Source organism: Coffea eugenioides, chromosome 5, assembly GCF_003713205.1.
Source record: "Coffea eugenioides isolate CCC68of chromosome 5, Ceug_1.0, whole genome shotgun sequence".
In the NCBI taxonomy this organism is placed as follows: Eukaryota; Viridiplantae; Streptophyta; class Magnoliopsida; order Gentianales; family Rubiaceae; genus Coffea; species Coffea eugenioides.
Window position 1 is genome coordinate 33,255,114 of NC_040039.1, and position 10,699 is coordinate 33,265,812.

Consider the following 10,699-nt stretch of genomic DNA (forward strand, 5'->3'; position numbering starts at 1 on the left):
GAAAAGAAATCCCTTTTAAACGACTCCTAGTCTACGTAAACCAACGAAAAGGTTCGGGAGTCACATTTGACGAAGGGAAAGGCAAGGATGAAATCCAAGGCACCCCTTCGACCTAGTCAAGGCTAGTTGCGTGATTTAGTCAAAGATTTTTCTTTTTTTTTCTTTTTTTTTTTTTCCTGAAATTTAGTATGTAAAAGAAAAATGCTTTTAACCTTAAATCAAACAAAAATAAGGGACCCGAAGACAAAATAAATAATAAAATAAACATAAAAATAAAAAACCTAAAATTGAAACAAATAAAGCTAAAATTACATTAATTAAACAAATAAAGTTCGAAACCAAAAATTTGGTGTCTACAGGAATCCTAATATAATCAAAAGAACACATTATGTTTCAACCATCAAAGATGTAAGTGATGCAAAGAAAATTCGAATACGTACTAGTACAAAGTATAAATATGGTTTTGGTAGTGAAAAGAGTACATTGAAACTAAAGGACATAAGTAAAATATTTGTAAAACTTATACTCACTTGTAAAACTTTAAAATCGCTATTTGAGTCGAAGTGGCAAAGAAAACGTAAATGCCCTAGATGATTCACGTGGTATTCACTCTCAACCTTACTCAAGTCGCAAGTATATCGACCTAGTACTCGAGCATAAATTTGGGCAGCACGCCCTTTGTATTTACCTATTTTTCAGCTATTTATGGCTTCATTCTTTTCCTCAATCAAACCCAAAGTCATACACAAAATCATCTCATTTCAATAGCCATTCCATAGGCTCCAAGTCATACAAGTACAAAATCAAGCTAGGAGCATGTGCGGAAATGAAGGTTGAGTCAAGAAACAAAAGATAGATTTGACGTTGTTTTGCATAACGGACACAACCGAAGCTACGCTTATCGTATTGGGGTACAATTTATACCGTTTCGAAGCTAAGGAAGACAGCTACAACTTTTATGAAGACCACCTAGTCCAGTTCATAGTGTATCTAGGTCAAAATTTGAAATTACTGAACCAAAATCGTACAAACAGGTCAGTTAACCGCGCTATGTTTAAACGACAATAACTCAGACTACCGAAGTCCAATCGAGGTGATTCTAGGGGTGTTGGAAAGCTAAGACATACCACTACAACTTTCATGTTTTGGCTAAAAGCTAATTCAGTACGCATCAGGGTGAACAGACATGGTTAGTGTTGTGAAATATCAAAATTGTCCATTGGACTAAACCTATGAGAATCAGGGGTATTTTTGTCTTTTCACAAGCTACGTTGCTCCGATTGAGCTGAAATTTTGCAGGCAACTATAAAATATCATTCTCTACCATGGTTAACCTAAGGCTGATTCGGCCTTTATCCTATCCGAATAGTAAAGGGCAGAACAGGATCAATTGAAACCCTAAGCTGGAATTTTCATTCAAACCAACAATTTTACACAACCAATCATTTCCAACATATACCAACTCCATTTTACACTATAACAAACCATTAATCCATAATTAACCAACACTAAACATATGAAATCAGAAAAATCATGCATAAAAATAAAAATTCTTCAATCTCTACCAAAAATCATAAAATCTTCCATAAAATCACCACCTTAACTATCACAAGTCACTAATTTAACACTAACATGAACAAAGGAAGAATCTCTTGGTCACTTACCTTGTAAACTCAAGAAAAGAAGTAACTTAGCACCTTATCCTTCCAAACCACTCCACCAACTTCCTCAATACTACTTAGCAAAGGGTTTTTATGGAGCAATTTGGAGTTCTATCGGTTAGATTGTAAGATTGGAGCAAGTTTTGGAAGAAAAATGTTGAAGGCTTTCTTTCTTTTTTCCCTTGAGAGAGTCGGCCAAGATGATGAAGAAAATAATGAATTTTTGATCAATTTTGGTTATTTAGTAAAGGTGATAAATAGTGGTCAAAGTCTATGTCCAATAGAAAAGTGACATCTAGCACCTTTTAGGTTTTTCACTTATCCTTTTGTCTCTCCAACACTAATCCATTTGGTAACCTCTAATTATCTCTAAACACCTAGTAAATTAATCCCTGAATACTACACTTAATCTAATCGATCGAATTTTATCGAACTTACCGCACTAGTGGGTCCCACATCCGATATACACTCTTAAACCTTCTTGAACTAACTTATACTAGAAAAATGATTTGAAAACTATATTTACTCAATAAAATTATCTGAAAAATTTTTCCTAAGAAAGAAAATATAAAAAAAACGTGCAATTAAATAAAATAAAGCCTAGAAAATAAAAAAAAAATTTGAGTTCTCACACTATGAATATAACAAGTCCACTATAATATTGTTATGGGCAAAAAAGTAAGTTGATAAGGCGAAAACCACAATACTGAAGCAAAAGCAACATTGATTCCAGAACTATTTCTCAAATCCCACCAATCACATTTAAACACAACTACTTGATTTTGAGTAAATGAGTATTCAACCTCAACTATATCAGTAATTATACCATAGAAGTATATTTCTTTATCAGCATGCTCCGCCTTACCATAACTCCACTGTCAGATCCTCCAGTTATAGATTACAGCTAACCCAGTCAAATCATAATGATTAGGTTGAATTCCGCATAAACTTTGTTTTGCTTCTAAATCATTACTAGTTCTTCGAAAATTGGACAAAAAGAAAGTAATGCTTAAAGAACTTTAGAAATCATTGGAAAATACCTTAGTAGGACTATGTATGTACTTTTATATGTTTACTAACCCAGCATGAAAGATGTTGATCTCCATCCATCTAGACTACCCTTATAATAAACATGAACCTGGACTGCTTCATTGTTAGTCTCTAGAAGTGAAGATGGGGGCTCAAAAATTCTGCTTCCGCTCATCCTCCACTAATGCTTATATCAATGGAACCTAGCAGAACATCAGTAGTCTTTTAATATTTGTTTAAGTAGACGAGGAGCCATATGGGATAATAAATAACTCAAAATCAGCGCCACTAATTACTGATCTTGCTTAAAATTGAAGCTACTTCAACTCATTTTAATTACTATGACCATGTCTGCAATGCTAAAGATTTCCAGGGGAAGGAGTTGGTGGTTAGTCAACTTCTCAAGTAGCATAAAAATGTATCAAAGCATGCTTACCTAAATATGACATTACTTGCCCAGGAAGGTTGAATTAAGACCATAGTATAATGATGTATTGTTGTCCTATCCTTGACCAGGGCCTTTTAAATACTTAATATAATTACCTAATAGGTCAAGAATTTAGTTTATTTTTAGTGTTAATGCTTTCCACATGAATCAGGAGTTTGTTTTATCTTTTCTTGGCTTCCTTGTGAATCAGGGAATGTCGAAAATGGAAACATAAGAGAGATCACTCAATAAAAAATCTATACTAGGTTGTTTTCGTATTTATGGTGAAACCATATATTACCTAATAACTTTTCAGTACATCAAATTGCATTCTTATGGTAATGGACAGCAAAATGTGCATTGCATCCATTGCTTTCGCGAAAAAATTGAACTATACTAAAAGGGATGTCTTAAAGTTTTTACCTCCTAAGAAGGGAAGTTCTGCATTAGTGCTCAAAAGAAGCTGTGCTTTGTTCCTGTGCAGAGTCTCCATTTCCTTTCTTTAAGGTAAAATTGTTTGGAGAGGCGTTCATTGCTAAAGTTTCTTGATACAAAGCCAGCAAAAATAGTTTACCCAAATTTTAGTAAAGACAAAAGCGAGGCTAATTCAAATGCTTGTATGAGAAAGATAGTTTACCATTTATCATTGCCAGATGTACTCTCATTGCCCTACTTCCTAGACTGCAATTCAACTTTGAAAGCCTTAAGAAGGTCTTACATTTCAATTTGTTGGTTTTGCATTTCAGCTTGTCAGTTCTCCAGCCTTTGGATAAGTTGCTATTGAGTTTGGACTTGAATTTCCAACTCAACTGAGCGCTTTTCAGCTTGTTCAGCTTTTTTCTTGAATTTTCCAACCATGTCAGGCACGAATAACAACAATTCATTAAAAAACAAGACAGATTATGTCCCATTACAGAAAATGCAAAAGAAAGCTCCAAAGTCTGAATTATAAGTTGTAAGTGTGATTATAATTTTAAGCTAGCCCTAAAATTATACATCTCAAACTACACAACATCAACTCCCAAGTCTGAAAAAGAATAACCAAAGGAGATTTCAAGTCATGAACAAACCCTCCATATGATACATACCCAACCTACTCAATCAGATTGAATTTGAGGGGAAAAAATAGGGTCAGATCAAGCACATAACATCCCATCTGTTCCAATTCTGTGTACCCATACAAAAGCTCCAATTTGCTTGTTGGATAAACTAAATCAACCCCAAAAACTAGTGTCAAAACACATCTAATTTAATGTTTTCTAAGTTTGTTGGGTAGGTTTGTCTAATGAGGGAAAGAAGCAGAAAGTATGGTCAACATTTTACACTACCAACGACAACAACCAAAATATTCCAACCGCTGGTCAATTTTTGTTCAACTCTCCCCCTGCCAAGTCCAACCGTAGCTAGGTTTTGTGCAAAAAATGGTTGGGAAGTAGCAAGTCCTTCCCAAGCGGGCCAAGAGGCAAAGGATGCAATTAATCTAAGGGATTCAGGATGACAAAGCAAAAAATTTTCCCAATTTTTTCCCCTAAGTTAAAAATTAGGGCAATAAAATTTCTAGGGATGAAAAGATTTATCATGTAAATAACCATAAAATTACACCCTAAATGCAGATTCGACAAGAATGTAGGTAGAAATTTTCATAAAATAAAAAAAAATAGGAGAGAAATAGGAGAGGGAAAGAACTAACCTTTGCTACAGACACTTGGAGAATTACTTGGTCTTCATGCCAGAGAGCCATGGTACTTCACTGGTCTTCAATCGTCGGAGAGATCGAAATTGCAGTAGTGAGGTGGAGGTAGAGGCGAGAGTGGGCGTCTGAGTGAAAGTAAGGTAGAGGTGATTTGGGAGAGAGTTCAACACTTTGAAAAGTTTTGTTTTGCTTCTACACAGTAAAAGACAATTGGAAAAATCACCAATTTGGTCCCTAAACATTTTCACTTAAACCAATTTAGTCCTTCACGATTTTTTTCACCAATTTAATCCTCAAACAATTTTATCGAGTCCAATGTAGGACTTTTTGGGGCGGCGCCACCACATTTTATGTATTTTTCACGGCGGACCAGGGGTATAATTGGAATGACAGGTATAATTATCTAAACACCTTGACTAGAATGGCAGCTCTGTCACAATAAGCAAAAGAAACCCCTGCAAATCGACTTCTTCAGAGCTCATAGGAATTAGGCATTCTGATCAAAATGTAAGAAAATGTGATTGCCAATAGAAGATGAGCAGATCCGTGTCTTCGATGATGGAAAGTGTCGATGGCGACAAGGATGGTAAAAAGGAAGCAATTGCAGCAACACTATCCAGTAAGCTTTAACCAGATCTTACTTAGCTGAACATTTTCTGCTATGCTTGTTTGATGATTGAGCAGCTGCATGTTAGTTTAACCTTTTCATTGATGTTTGAGCAGCTGCATGTTAGTTTAACCTTTTCATCAAAATGTTAAAGCTAATGTGTTTGTACTTTGTCGTTGTTTGTGGGGCTGAAGTAGTTGAACATTTTCTTCTCTGTTTAATGACAGTGTTAAGCATGTGGGCAATTAATTAGTGGAATATGGTACATTGTGGGGTTGACGTGTTTTTTTAAAAATGTCTTCTGCGTGGGTCATAGGCAGATCTAGGGATGGTGAAATATGCTATATTTAAAGCTGAATTTTTTTAATGGTGATGTGGTCCCTGTAGTTCTAAAATGTAGTGTGCTGTTGTTTTCATGTTCTAAAAAGTGAGACAAAGTAGTAGGAAAACAACAGCACACTTGAATGTTTTGATGTGGTCCCAGATCTGACTTTTGTGGTTATAACACACCCAGATGTTGTTATTGATTAAGTCTTTTTTGTGGTTTAAAAAAATGCAGGACAAGAAGTTGAATTTTTTACTTTGAAAATCTATCATGGGGTGTATATGTTAAAGAACCCGTAGAGCAATATTTGGGGGGCAGCATGGAAAGTTTTAAAGGTGTCATTGCCATGAGAGTGAATAGAGCAATTGTATCTGACTTTTGCAATTATCTTGGATATCCTGCAAATGTAACAATGATGTATAGAATTCCAACTGAAGGTGGTGCACTTGTGTTGAGAAAAATAGATTCTGATGATGCAGCAACTGACATGGCTTGTATAGGCAAGCAAAATAGAGAAGCAGAAGTTTATGTTGTTTCTGAGTTTCACATTAGATTGATAGATGGTAAATGTGAGAGTGCAGTTGCATCAAACAGTTGTAATGCTATAGAAATAGAAGAAGAAGATGACTTCTTTGTAGACATAACATTTGAGGATGTTGATGTTGTTGACATAGAGGAAATTCCTGTTCATGTGGAGAAAATGAAGGAGCTTGAGAAGAAGAACCAGGAAACTTTTCAAGCTACTGAAGTAGAACAAGATGATGCGGATGAGGCTAATGATGCTGTAAACTCAGACTCAATGGAGGGTGAAAAGTTCCATGATAGTGACTATGATTTCAGTGAAGATGATGATGATGTCATTTTTCGAACTTCTATTGTGGCTCCATATCAGGAGTTAGGTGCTGCAATGGATAAATTGCCAACGAGAAATTGCCAAAGTAGAAACAGAAAGGCAAAGAAAGAAGCAAGACAGGCAGCAGCACCCAATAAAAAAAAACAGAGTCAAGGCAACTTCTACACCTTGATGAAGGAGATCAGATTCCAGTTCATGAGGAATCTGATTCGATGGTGTCAGATGAGCTAAATAGTGTGACTGATTCTTCCGATGAAGATAGCACAAGGAAGAAGCCCAAACTGGTCAGATTCCGACCAGAAATGGACATGAATGATCCAAAATTTCATGTTGGTCAATAATTTGATGATAAGCAGCTATTCAAGATGGCAGTTGACAATTATGCAGTCAAATGGGGGAAGGATATAAAGTGGGTGAAGCATGATAAGCATAGAATGGGGGTGAAATGCAAAGCTGAACATTGTAAGTGGATGTTGTTTGCTTCTAAAATTGATGAAGGTGATGATTCCATTGCAATCAAGACAATGGGTCCAGCACACACATGTGGCAGGACCTTTTACCACAAGAGAGCTACCTCAGGTTTCTTAGCAAGAAAATATGTGGACTTCCTAAGAATGAACAAGAGAATAACAGTTTCTGAGTTCAAGGATAAGGTACATGCAGAGCTAAATGTAAACATTACTAAACCTCCAGTTTATAAGACATTCATGAAGGCAAAAATTTTGATCCATAGGAGCTACAAAGATCAGTACAACAGATTGTGGGATTATTGTGAGGAACTAATGAAAGCCAATCCTGGTTCTACAGTATACATGGAAACTACATTAGATAAAGATTATGGAAAACGAAGATTTCAGAGACTTTACATTTGCTTCGAGGCACTAAAGAGAGGATGTAAATCTAGTTGTAGGAAGATAATTAGAGTTGATGGTTGCCACTTGAGAGGTCCACATCCGGGTGTGTTATTAACTGCAGTTGGGATAGATCCAAATGATTGTGTTTATCCAATTGCATATGCAGTAGTTGAAGTAAAAAATAAGAGGTCGTGGAAGTGGTTTATTGAATTCTTGAAATATGACCTATCCATCAATGATCAAAGAAATTGGAGCTTCATAAGTGATAGACAGAAGGTGAATAAGATCAACTTACATTGTTTATATATGTTTATTACATATATATGAATGCTTACTGATTGTGCTAAACTTGCATTTATCTATTTTGCAGGGTTTAGGATCTGCAATTCAGGAAGTCATTCCAAATGTTGAGCACAGACATTGTGTAAGGCACTTGCACAACAACTTCAAAAAAAATCATCTGGGTGAAGCATTGAAGGAAAGATTTTGGACATGTGCAAGGTCATCGTACATGAGGATGTTCAAAAATCATATGGAGTGTTTAAGGGATTATGATGTAACTGCTTGGAAGTGGTTAAATGACAACACCTCTCCCTATCACTGGTCAAGATCACACTTTCGAGTGGCTACCAAGTGTGACATTCTCCTTAATAATTTATGTGAAAGCTTTAATTCGGTCATAATGGATGCAAGGGAAAAGCCAATCCTTGGAATGCTTGAGACTATCAGAATCTATCTAATGGAAAAGCTTCGTACAAAAAGGGAGTGGATGAAGAAGAGGAGTGATAAGATCTGCCCAAAAATTCAAAAGAAACTGGAGAAGTCAAAAACAGAAGCAGCTGCAAACATCGCGAGATGGTCTGATCAAGATAAATTTGAGGTTACACATATGTATGGAGGCAAACATGTGGTAAACTTAAAGCAGCAGACTTGTAGCTGCAGGAGATGGGAGTTGACTGGATTGCCATGCTGCCATGTGATTTGTTGTATTTCTTTAATAGGTCAAGAGCCAGAAAGTCTTGTTCATCATTACTATTCGCGAAACAATTACTTGAAGGCTTATGAGCCAGCAATTGCTCCTTTGAGTGGGCCAAATGTTTGGGTGCAATCGGATAAAGATCTTGTCTTAGCACCCTTGAAGTTGAAGTTACCTGGTCGGCCAAAGAAAGTAAGAAGAAGGGAACCAGAAGAGTCTAGGCCTAATTCGAAGGGGGTTACCAAACTTTCTAGATCTAGCCTTGTTAGAATGACATGTACAAAATGCTATCAAAAGGGGCATACAGTGAGAAAGTGTCCACTACTGGTACCTTCTAATGAGCTTGGTGCATCTACCAATAAAAGGCCACCACCGTCCAACTCCAACAAGTGTAGCAAATGCAAGGCACTTGGCCATAACAAGAGAACTTGTCCACAAAATCTCAGAACAAGGGAGAATGTTACATGTGAATTACCCCAAAAATCTGGTAATTTGACCTATCCCTCATCCACTGATTTATGGTGTAATACTTAAACTAATGATGCATTGATGTGTACAGATCAAGTGTTTGGGAAGGAGCCAACTGAAGTACCTCTGGAATCTAGCTCAATGCCAGATGTTCCAAGTGGTCAGCAATTTAGGATTTTTCCATGTAGTTCATGACAATTTTATTCTTGTACTTGTTACCTGTTTTAATTTATTTCATGGTCAGGTGATAAAGCACAGGCTGTTATTGATGAACAAGAGGTTATTGATTTACAACCATCGAGTCAAGAAGAACTACCTGAAGTGCAAAAGAAATTCACCAAGTGTTCCTTCTATCATGGCTTAGGACATAACCAACAAACATGTGCAACCTGGCAAGCTCAAGCATGGAGAAAAAGAAAGGCTGCTATGACTGTTTTTGGTCCATTCCCCCTATCAAAGGGAAAAATGACTAGGAAAAGGAGAAAGTAAGTTCAAGTAATTAAAACAGAAACAAACAGCATGTCTTGCACATTTGCTGGACAATGATTTTGACATGACTTAAAACGAGACTGTTTATGGCTTTTGACATGTGCCTTTATTTGTGTAGGCACATAGGCTGTTGGATGAAGAAGATGATATTGTCGCCCAATCAAGTTAATGGAGCTTGGGAATACAACAGACTTCTATTTTGTGGGATATGCTCCGTTTTGTACATTAAGAGCTTCTGTTTTGCCAATGGATACTAATTGGATTAACAATACGATTCTGTTTTGTACATTTGATGTGGCTGCATTTTGTCTAAAACGAATTCAATGCTGAAGTAAAATTCAGCCTGCTATATGGCAATGTCGCACCTATGTTGATGATTATGAACTTCTATTCACACTCTTCCTATACCATTTACTTTGACTTTCTTCTTGTTGTTTAGCAGTTTATATGGGGTGGGGTATTTGTGCGAGTAGGGATTATCGAAATTTAGGATGAAATGCTGTCAAATTTTTTATACAACTTGAGGTGAATCTCTGTTAAATTTTAACAAAGACATCTTTCAAGGTAATATGCCCAACAACTAACAAAATCTCTCAATCATTTTATAGCGATTTCGTTTCAATAAATGTGCCCAGCAACAACTAACAAAATCTCTCGATTAATTTACAAAAACATCATTCGAAATAATGTTCCATTTTAATGCATAAACATGTTCCATACACCCATGTCTACATTGCAACATTACAGCATTCAAATTACATGAAGCAATTACTCAACTTCTAACTTCATACAGGAAGATCTAATGTCGCATTTTTAAGTTGACATTCCTTTCATTGCCACTGGGTAATAGTATAGCAATAACCATAATACATATGCAAACCATGACCAGCATTAGCCACTTCCTTGTTGCTTTCAACTTCCTAATTTCACTTTTCAGCGCCTTGTTCTCTTCTTCAAGCTTACACATTTCAATTTTCATGAAATTATTTTCTTCCTCGGCTTTCCTCAAATTCTTCAAAATTCTCGCCATCATATTTTTTGTCATCTGTTGCATAGGCGGATCATACCACAGAAAATAATTGCAGGCTTTTAGGGTCTACAATGACCATTAATTCCAGCTATTAGTTGTAGTAAATTATATAATACATCAAAATATACAAGTGATATGTCGTGATTAATTGTAAAAATTACCCCATAATTTATGCATCCATGAAATCTTCTGCCTGGGTTCGCCAATGTCCATGAATTTACAATTCTACATTCTTCACGGCAATGGCAAATTACTGCTTCATTCCCATTGTAGAATTCTACCCTCTC